We start from the raw sequence: 11,218 nt of genomic DNA on the forward strand, positions 1-11,218 counted from the left end.
ACAGTAGAGCCACCTTTGTATTCCCTGCCCTCTTAGCACTGTGGCCAAAAGGATGCTGCTGCAAAATCTGTTCCATATGGTCCCTGGAGAACGCTTGAGTATGTAAAATCTGAAGCTCACAACTATCATTAAGAGCATGGGCAATAGCTTGATCTCTGGAATAAAGGATAATAGGTTCATAAGGTTGACTTAATTGTGGTTCCACTATGCTGATGGTCTGATGTAGAATTCAGACCTATACAAAAGGGCACTTCTCAACAACACCAAATTCAATGGAAAATATTTAAGGATATGCTTAATTCTCCCACTGAAATCATTTAGACCTAAAAATACTGTTACTTTGCCTGCATTGCAACCTATGTTAAGAGGCTTTGGTGAGGGAGTTGAGGAGAATTGACGGTGACAGTGATGGGACATCTGAAAATGCACATTAATACCCCAGACCCAAGGGCCAAATGCCTCCAGGTCTCTTTATCTGGCTCTTGGGACCCTCCATAGGCCATGCACCCTTCTGAGCCCTTCCTCATCCAGTCTTTCTGCCTGGCTGGAATGTGTCTTTGATCATGCTTCTCACTTCCTTGGAGGGAGAATAGAGAGCACTGTAGGAATATGTGTAAAAGGAACCCACTGCACAGAGGTAAAATTTATATTCATTGTTTCATCCATTTTGTCTCTGGCCCCACCCACCACTGGCATGTGGCCCCTGGAAGGTTATGCAAAATGAACAGCAGCCCTTCAGCTGAAAAAGACTCCCCACATTCCCTTCCTAAATGATGAGGGTCTAGAAACATATCCAACCATTACTGGGATGACGAGGTGATTAATGTGATCTCACACAAGTGGATCTTGGTGGCCTCTAAGACGCTTGCTCCTAAGCTGAATTCCCCTCCCCCCCTTCAGCCCCCAAGCTACATGCTGTAGAGCAGTCTTTGCCAAACACGTGCCTGCCAGATATTTTAGACTACAACTCCCATCAGCATGAGTGTGCCAACTGGGGATGATGGGAGTTGTAGTCCAAAACATTTGGAGGCATCAGATTGGTAAAGACTGGCCTAGAGTTTAAAAAAAAATAATACCTTGATGATACCAGGTTGACGAAGGCTGACCTTCATATGCCACTGGGTGTTTAGTTCGTATGCCCTGACAAAAGCATGTGAATAGAATAGACTACCAGATTATACAGTGGCCATCTTTGCTACTCATGGAACCTATGAAACTAGAACTCCTGTTTATCCAAACCTTTGCCTATGTCACTGCTTCAGCTGTTCCTGGATAATCTGAAGAAGGGGGAAATGTTCTGTACTTGGTGTTCCCATTGTTTCCAGGAACCCCATTCACTCATTTTGCGGTTTGTCTGATTTCAGCTCTTTTCTTTAATTAAGACATCTTTCTGTGGCTTTAGAGATATCACTGCATGCTTTGTTCCTAGTTAAAGGATTACATTATTAAATCATTCTGCTCTCTACTCTTCAAAATTACAAAAACAAATGAAGTTATATCATTTGAATTATAAAATGATAATTTCTTCAGTTCAATCCCAATCAGAAGTACAACAGTTTAGACTTATAATAATCATGTTCAAACATATTCAGATTATAATTACTTTTCTTCTGGTAATGATAGCTCATCTGATTGGATGATTGCCTATTTGACTTTGATAAGTCTCAGAGGTCAAAGCAGAGATAATTGCAGACATCTGTTTTCTATGGAAAAATAAAACCTTGGAAAATAATGTTTAAAGTGACATCTGCAAATAGGTTAGAGGGAAGAAAACATGTTGCACATTTTAAAAGAAGCACAAAACAGTAGGAGTTCTTAGAACTGTGTTGAACAACAGCTGGAGGAGAGCCACTTTGCTACAGTGACTTAAATACTAGTCAGGAACTGATAAGGCCTGGGTTTAAATCCCCTCTCATTCATGAAGTTCACTGGGTGACTTTGAACTAATAACTATTTCTAAATCTAGCCTGTGTCACTGGGCTGTTAATACTTGGGGCTGTTAATACATACAAATGTATGTACAAATGTGGGGTACAAATGTGACCTCCCCTATAGAAACTTTAGAGCTCAGATTTGATTAAAGCAGTATATTTTCTGGCAGTGCAGCATGTTAAGTTCAAGCCTGCTATCTACTCTTCAGAATGACAAAGTACAGGGCAGCTTGTAAGTAGAATCAAAATTGTTCTTAAAATAAGTATACTGAAGTATTATAGGCACATGTTCTGCTTAGTTGTTTTACCGACGGCAACAATGGGCAAACCTGGTGCCCTCTAGATGTTGTTGGATTACACCTCCCATCATCCTTGACCATTGGCCACAGTGGCTGGGGCTGATGGGATTCGGAGTCCAACACCACCTGGAGGGTCACATATTCCCCCTCCCTAATCATTTTCAATGTTTTTCAGCCTTTGGCTCAATTTGCTCCTTCCAAACTTCAGTTGTGAACTAAGGGACTGCCTGTAGGAAAGTTTGTTTGTTTTTTGCTTCCCAACTTCCTTTCTAAAAATCAAGCTTTGGGTGCATTCTGGGTGTCACCATCACAGGACAATAGCCTCCCCCTCCCTGTCCAATGTATTAAGCTGGCCATATCTACTGAAATGCTGTTAGGTATTGTGTAAGTGGCCTTGCAAATACAGTGGTACCTCTGGTTATGAACTTAATTCGTTCTGGAGGTCCATTCTTAACCTGAAACTGTTCTTAACCTGAAGCACCACTTTAGCTAATGGGGCCTCCCACTGCTGCTGCGCCACTGCCACACAATTTCTGTTCTCATCCTGCGGTACAGTTCTTAACCTGAGGTTAGCAGAGTCTGTAACCTGAAGTGTTTGTAACCCGAGGTGTTTGTAACCCGAGGTACCACTGTATGGCTTCAGGTACCTCTTTGAAATGTGATGGTCCAGACACTTATCAAAGCTCTCCTCTTCCCTTTGCAACTGTCTTATAGTAGGCAGGAATGTTAAGCTCTGCCTATCGTGGCTGGGTAATTCTCATCACCTCCTTTGCCAGTCTTATTAATAAAACATTGAATGATGATTACCTTGGGATTTGCCAAAACTCAAAAGACATTGAGATAAAGTTTGATATTTTTTTTTAGAGTGACAGATGATAATGAAATTGTAACAGAGAGTTCCATTAACCTCACTGGTGCTGTGTCATATGCTTTTCCTCCCCTCCCCCCAAAAACACATTATTTCTGAGTGATTTGGTATACATAAACGTAGTGAATGAGACACAGCATAACAATGTTCTCTAAATGACAAATGCACTTATAAGAATGAAGGTGAAGAAAACTAATTAATAGAGCACTTTTTTTGGTCAAATCACACATTAATATTGATGTGATGTAGAACAATATGAAGTACAGTAGTCAAATGGTTTAGGCTTTTTACCATATCCAAGGTCGTTTTTAGTTTCCATCACAGATCTGTTATACTTGTGCAATTCCTTAAAAAAAGGTAGAGAATGGTCCCACAGTTCTGTCCATTGCATATTTGGGACTCTGCATGGAATGTCTGTCTCAAATGTGATGCTGTGTGTTGGATGGATGGGAGGAGATAAGGAACATAAAAAGATCCTTCCCAGATCAGACTAAAAGCCTATGAAGTCTAGCATCCTGTTTCCCACAGTGGCCAACTAGATGTCAATGGGAATCCCAGGGCTACCTAAGGTGAAGGACAAGACTGTGCCCTTCCTCAATGCGTGTACAGAAGACATTTGGACATCCCTGGTGACAGGATAGCAGAGCTCTGTCCTCCAACACCTTGCCGCCACTCCCCTCATCTGCCACCCGAGACAGCTGCTTCACCATGTCTAATAGTAGGGTCAGCTCTGGGGAAGCCTGAAATAGCCCTCTTCCATTGTTGTTCCCCAGTGACTGACATTCAGGAGCTCTTCTTCTTTACCATATAAACTGGAGCACCAGCTATGTGACTTCTGATCAGCCAGACCATACTCCTCAAGTCTACATTATCCTTTGATATATAGCTAGCTTGGTTCTCCTAGCAGCAGAAGTGCTTAAAGTAAATGGGAAATGCTTCTTGAGGCATAATGACAGCATCTCCTCTGTCCCTTTGTTTTGACAGCAAGCAATATTTCTGAAGTCTGCAGGGAACTGTTCTTCAGGGAGTAGTCAGTGGAGGTATACCATTTCAAAATTGCTGCCAATAGGAATTAATATAGCTTGGGACATCCTCTGCCCATGCTTTGCCAAGGCTACCACTGCCAGTGACAGTCAGAACTGCTATTCTATTAGTTGGCTTTGCTTACAGGGACTGTAATGACAAAGGTGCCCCCTTCTGCTTTTCATTAGTAGTTATCAATCTTCATTGGAAAAGGCAGCAGTTTCCCTGTGAACTCTCTGGGGGCAATAAGATCAAAATGCCCTTTCTGCGAGGATCAGCTTGGAGTTCTTTATGTTGCTGTCACACCCAGGTCACTACTGCATTTATAACATGAAAAATTGTAATTAAGAGCAGAAAGCTAAACATCACCTGGATGAAGTAGGAGAAATTGAAGGCAATAGCAATTGATGTCTCCTGGCTCTGCTGGGTGTGTTTTATGTTCATTTTTGGCTTATTTTAATTTCCTTGATAACAAATTAAAAACCAATTCCCGCATTCTAGCTCAGTGATGACTCGTCCTTTACTGTGTATTATGATAACACTATTGATCACACCAGTTTAAAGCATCCGTCATTTTGAATAATTAATCTCTAAGCACGAGTTAGCTTCAGACATGGATGCTATCATCAACCATCTCTTCAGACATCTTTGCATCGGGGAAAAGCTGACTGCCTGACTGCCGAAGAAGCGTAAACACACAAGGCTCAAGGAAAAAGCAAGACAGAAACAGCTGAGCAAACACCCACGCCACATTATTATTATTATCATTATTAATAATATATCCATTTAAATGTGTTCCAAGGCAATGTACAAACATATCATAGAACAGCTAAAGGTAGATTTAAAAGCAATACAAAATGGACACCTAATGCAAACATCCAGCTTGTTGAAACAAAATTGGTTTTGGAAAATATGGGTTGTGGGCAGTTTTTCTATCTTAACAGGGATACCGTTCCAAAAAGCAGGGACAGCATTCCTAGTAACTAGAGATTTATTCATGTTAAAGGAGATAATATAGCTCAACATGGCTGTCCACCTGAGTCTTCTCCATAGATCTACGACCCTTTGCTCCATAGATCTATGACCCTATGCTCGACCATCAAGATAGTGGTTGGGAAGGTGAGGTGGGCTACACAGAATTAAGGAACATGGTGTCTCTGAGCTCATGTGAGTTTGGGATTTGCTTTCAGCAACAGTCTGGGAGTTCACAGTCCTTGTAGGTCCTCCTATATGAGAGCCTCAGTGGGCAGAGCTCTGACTTCTGGACCTTCTCCTTGTTTCTGCTTCCCAGGTGCTCCCTTATCTCCATTCCTAATACTAATTACTCATAACCTTGAGAACTGCCCTCCCCTGAAAGTGAAAGAGATAAGGAGTCTGGTGGTAGCATAACTCAGTTTTGGAGTTCTCGTGCTCCATGCTCATTTATAATCCATATGTTACATTTAATTTTCAAAAGTAATCTCATGTCCTGAATGTACTTATAAATACTGGAAATGTATTGAATTCTGATTTAAAAAATAAATAAATTTAGAATGTAGCATAGTAAATGAGGGATGACAGATAATTAAACGAATTCAACAAAAATTAAATAAATAGATAAAGGAATTGGAAAATGGAGAGAAGAGACTGCATTTAGCATCTCCCAATTTCATTGGTGAAAATAGCAACTAGCACATCTGATGCTTTTGTGTCTCATCCTTTGCAAGATTGCACACTTGTAAGTAGGTTATTGCAACTCGCCATCCATTTTTAACAAGCTGTGCGTTTTACCTGAAATATCACTGCCTTATTAGTCTACAGTGGTACCTTGGGTTACAGATGCTTCAGGTTACAGACGCTTCAGGTTACAGACTCCGCTAACCCAGAAATAGTAACCCAAAATAGAACTTTGCTTCAGGATGAGAACAGAAATCGCGCAGTGGCAGTGTGGCAGCAGCAGGAGGCCCCATTAGCTAAAGTGGTACCTCAGGTTAAGAACAGTTTCAGGTTAAGAACGGACCTCCAGAACGAATTAAGTTCTTAACCCGAGGTACCACTGTACACTAAGCAGATACTTTTCTTCAGAGCTAATTATAAGAAAAATCCACTGGCAGGTGCCTCTTTCTTTTTCTAACAAAACACATTCTTCAGAAACACTGCATTTTGCATTCTGTTCATGACCAAGAACTTAGAAAATCTTCACTCAATTATGTAGAAGAAAAGTAAATATAGTCACTTGCGTTGAACTAATTAAATGCTGAATAACAAACACACACATATATATTCGATGCATGTCGTGGGCATGATTCTGCAAGGCTTAACAGGACCATTTTTCTGCTCAGAACAATTTTTATGTGACTTGACTACCGTGAAAAGAACTTGACATGCAGCATAGCAAAACCTCCTCAGTAAATAATCCCAACTAGGCTAACAGAAGTGCATTCAGATCACAGCTGAACTCTTACTAATTAATTATAATGATAGCAATAATGCATAATTTTTCCTTGGATGTAAAAGTGTGCAAAACATTTCTTTTCTTTTTTTTAAGGCTACATTATATCTTGTCTCGCATAACAAGAAAAAGTCCGCTCTGATTTGAGTCTCAATGTCACTTTGATGCCTACCTTAATGAGGCTGGTAGACATTAATCTCCCACAGATATACAGTAGAAGAGTTACAGAGTGATCCTCTCCTTGAGTTAAGTCTGCTGAGCGAGATATGATTGCTCCTAAGGTCAAAAAATGATAGCATTGCTCCTATGTGGCAGTGCAGCAATAGCCTTGCCTCTGTGATGAAGCCAACAGTTCACTGGGCACAAAATGGCCCCAGGTGGGGATATGGCAAGGGAGGAGCAGAGCTTAAGTGGGACCCTATGACAGCTCAGTGTTCGTTCCCACCCTCTGTAAAGGTGCAAAATTGCACCAACGAAACAGGTGGTGTTAAGTAAAACATTCTGGGAGACGTTCAGCTATGTCATACTCTTAGCATAAAAAGGTAAAGGTACCCCTGCCCGTATGGGCCAGTCTTGACAGACTCTAGGGTTGTGCGCTCATCTCACTCTAAAGGCCGGGAGCCAGCGCTGTCCGCAGACACTTCCGGGTCACGTGGCCAGCGTGACAAGCTGCATCTGGCGAGCCAGCGCAGCACACGGAACGCCATTTACCTTCCCGCTAGTAAGCGGTCCCTATTTATCTACTTGCACCCGAGGATGCTTTTGAACTGCTAGGTTGGCAGGCGCCGGGACCGAGCGATGGGAGCGCACCCCACCGCGGGGATTCGAACCGCCGACCTTTCGATCGGCAAGTCCTAGGCGCTGAGGCTTTAACCCACAGCGCCACCCGCGTCCCTACTCTTAGCATAGACCAAATTAAATCAATGGAATTAAATTTCTTAATTTCAGTGGTTCTACTCTGAGTATGTTAAACCCACAAGAATTAAGGAACTGGATCTCATCCTCCTATTGGAGTCATTGGAAACCCGAAGGTAACTGCCCCTATAACCTCCTCTTCCCCCACCATCCAGCTCCTCAGTTCCACATAACTCAAGTAGCCAGTCATGGCACACACTGGGAGAATATAAGCCTCAGCAAGAGAACATACTTCTTACATATCAGGGTACCTGGATATATATCATAGAAACATAGACTCAAAGAATTGTAGAGTTGTAAGGGACCACGAGGGTCATCTAGTCCAACCCCCTGCAATGCAGGATCCCCCCCCCTCCAATGTGGGGCTTGAACTCATGACTCTAGGAGTAAGAGTCTCATGCTCTACCATGTGAGCTATGAGGATGGGCTATGCAATTGTTTCATTCACACATGGACAAAAATGAAGTGTAAGGACTAATAGACAAGTTGATTTCATCACTTTCAGAGAGACAATTAATTTATGTCACGGTTCTACAAACCCTTTAATTTTCATGTGTGAACTTTACTATTTCATTTTATGTAATTCCTTAATACACAATTTTATTTAAAAAATGAGAGTAGTCATACAATTGAATGAACAGTAGGAATTGTGTCAAGTTCTCAAGTGCCAAGAGAATTGCTACTGCGCTGCTTTGTTCAGCACATAAGACTGAACGTTATTGATTATGAAAAGGGGATTCCAGCATTAAAGTGCTGAAAGATTACCTCACTGCTGATGGCTTACCCTAATATGAGATCACGCATCAGAAAGAAACCAAAGAATAAGTACAATAATGTCTCCAACTAAGTCATATTCAGAGTAGACCCACTGAAATTAACGGACAGGGAGCAATCCTAATGGAAGCCATCTTAAAGTAATCTGGTGTAAAGTATGCTGTTCAGGAACTCCTGAGAAAGGCTGGGTAAGCTGGCCCAAGCCCAGCAGAGAGAAAAGAAGGCAGCAAAACCCAGAGAGCTAGCTCAGGCAGCATTACTATGGGGACAAGCCCACCTGTTGACACACAAAGGAGAGTTCTTAAGTGCCCTTATCAGTTGTGTATGAATGGAGAGACTTCTCAGAGACAGCTTATGGAAAGTGGCTTGAAATTGCCAGCACAAACAAATAGGGGACAGAGCACACAAATGGTCCCCTAGCAATGCTCCCAGAGGCAGCCAATCAGCACACACTGTACACCACATACTCCAGGCATGCCCATCACAAGCTCCACCAAACCCACAGCCACATGCAAGAACAGATGATTGGGTAAACAAGTGCACATGAAGTACACCAGCACACCCTGTGTCCACACAACTCACAAGCACCCCAAAGATACGCCTGCAGACACCCCAAAGAACATGCAGCATACATGGGGAGATACCAAAAGACAGTTTTATTGAAAGCATCCCTACTGAAAGCTGGGTCCTGGCTGAGCTGGGATGGGGGAATTATACTGGCAGATCACAGCTGAGCTGGGAACCAGCTGGCTGATCCAGAGATCCACTGGATCCTAGTTCACTGATCCCAGCAGACCTAGGATTAAGACTGCACCTTAAGTTAGTAATGTTAATTGATTTCTATGGTTCTTCTCTGAGTATAATCTACAGAACAATCCTAACTATAGGAAGGCAGTGTAATGTATTCTGGCATAAATTACCCCTGTTCTAAACTCTGCTCAAGAGCTTCTGGGAGGGGACGCTGCTGGCTGCTCTGGCAGGTGTGCATGGGCTTGAGTTTTGAGGATTGGTCTCTAGGTCACATGACTGAGATGAACAGGGTTTGGAATAGGTGTAAGTCTCTCTTTACCCTGCGCTACCCCCACCCCTCACACAGAATGCCCCCTTTCTAGGATTTCTTCTGCATACCTGCCAGGTGCCCCAGAAAAAAATGGAATATCGCCATTTTTATGCGCAATATCACAGCGACCATTTTTCTTGCAGCGATCTCTCACATTGCTCTCTTGCCCTGAAAAAAAGTGCTTTTCTGGAGTGAGAGCAAGGTGCAGGTCGCATGTCCTGGAAGACACGTGTCCTGGTTTTGGAGCATGTCCTGGAAGACACATGTCCTGGTTTTGGGTCTGAAAACATTGAAAGGTATGATGCTGATGTAAATTCCACCAGTTTAAATTCCACTGGCTGACCCCTGGTTGATGCAGGGTGAGGGCCGACCTTACCGCATGATATCTGAGGTTCAGACAGCAAATATCAAGATCTGTTGAATTTGAATTCTCTCATCCTGGTGAGATCTTGGGTTTGGTTAGTGCTGTTAGTTGGATACAACCCATTATATGTACAAGTATATATTTGCATTTATTTTATAGTATCCATTGCCACATTGCTGATAAAGCGAGGAAGGCTAAGAGGCCCTGTGTTCACTCGGCAAAATTTAATCTAGTTTATAAGGAGCCAATACATTTCATTCATTTCAATTACCTACCAGAGAGAAGCCAGATGGCACAAATAATAGAAAACTATTGATAGTGGCAAGGAATATTAATTAAACATTTTAGATAAGATCTATAGAGTTCAAACAGTACATATCCTGTAGTTCTACAGGCATATAGTTTAACCAAAGACAAATATATTTATATGTCAACAGGATTATTTAGACACTTTAGCCCAATGGATATTAAGGTTTTGTGCTTGTGTTGGCTTTGCAGAATGAAGCACACAAAATTACATGCAGACTGTGCTCTATTTTATGAGGCTGAATACCGGTACTTATTTTAAAAGGTATTGACAAGTGTTAATTAAATCTTACATGATTTTTTACTTAGGGTTAGGAGTTCAGAACAAAATTAAATGCATTGTATGTGAGCCAAAGGGCAACTTTGGAACTTTTCTGGCATACCTGCCTATTGCAAATACATACACACCTTGAAAAATTGATGCTAATGCTCAGGGGAATGCCCAAGCACAATTTGATGATCACGAGAGGATGCAGCTGGAGAGGGTAATTGGTAGGGTTGTGCACTGGATTCAGATGAATCCCAATATGAAAAATGTCCTGGCTATCCAGGAACTGCGATGGAACTTGAAATGACTTCCCAGCTACCTACCACTGCTTCCAGGTAAGCCCATAGCTAGTGAGGTTGGTGGGCAGGGAACTAATGTGGGGAGGGGGCATCAGATGGTACTTTGCTAAGGTGGCCGTGACTCCTAAGATGGAAAGCCAGGAACCCAACATGCCAACTGCACATGATACAACATTAATATTATATGAAAACAGAGAATTATCTCTGGTAAGTGAAATGTCTAGTTCAGACTTGAGCCATCACAGATCAAGCACTACACGAATCACAGGCCTTCTCTCTTGCAAACTCATCTATACACCTAAGAAAATGTCTTCCCACAAGTTCCCAGTTAGATTTATTTCCAAGTTAATGTGCATAGGATCACACTAAATTTGTTGTGTCACTAAATAAAATTATACACCTTTCTAAGTGTGTTTTGGGCTTCTAATTTTCAGATTCTGAATGGCACATCTGCCTGTTTCCTGAGCTGAACAGCAAGTGGCCCATGTATACCTGGTTCTTTCATTATTCCCTCCGAGAGAAAATACAGTACAAAACTGAAACAATGGTGATTACTCAGCACCTATTGGCGTAAGGCGTTGCAACTTGTAACTATTTAACTTTTGTACCATAGCCGTTTCCGGGAGGCAGCTCAGGGTTGCAGCGATCCTTCCGTGCACAAGCATGCTGTTGTTAGTAAG

The 11,218-nt window shown here is 42.1% G+C and overlaps 1 long non-coding RNA gene across 2 annotated transcripts in view; it reads right to left on the bottom strand.

The window, feature by feature from the left end:
• LOC309378220 overlaps positions 1-11,218 on the bottom strand; it is a 33,137-nt gene that overhangs the window by 12,638 nt on the left and 9,281 nt on the right. The window lies entirely within an intron of this gene.

Source organism: Podarcis melisellensis (genome assembly GCF_964234715.1).
Source record: "Podarcis melisellensis genome assembly, chromosome: 9".
Lineage (NCBI taxonomy): Eukaryota > Metazoa > Chordata > Lepidosauria > Squamata > Lacertidae > Podarcis > Podarcis melisellensis.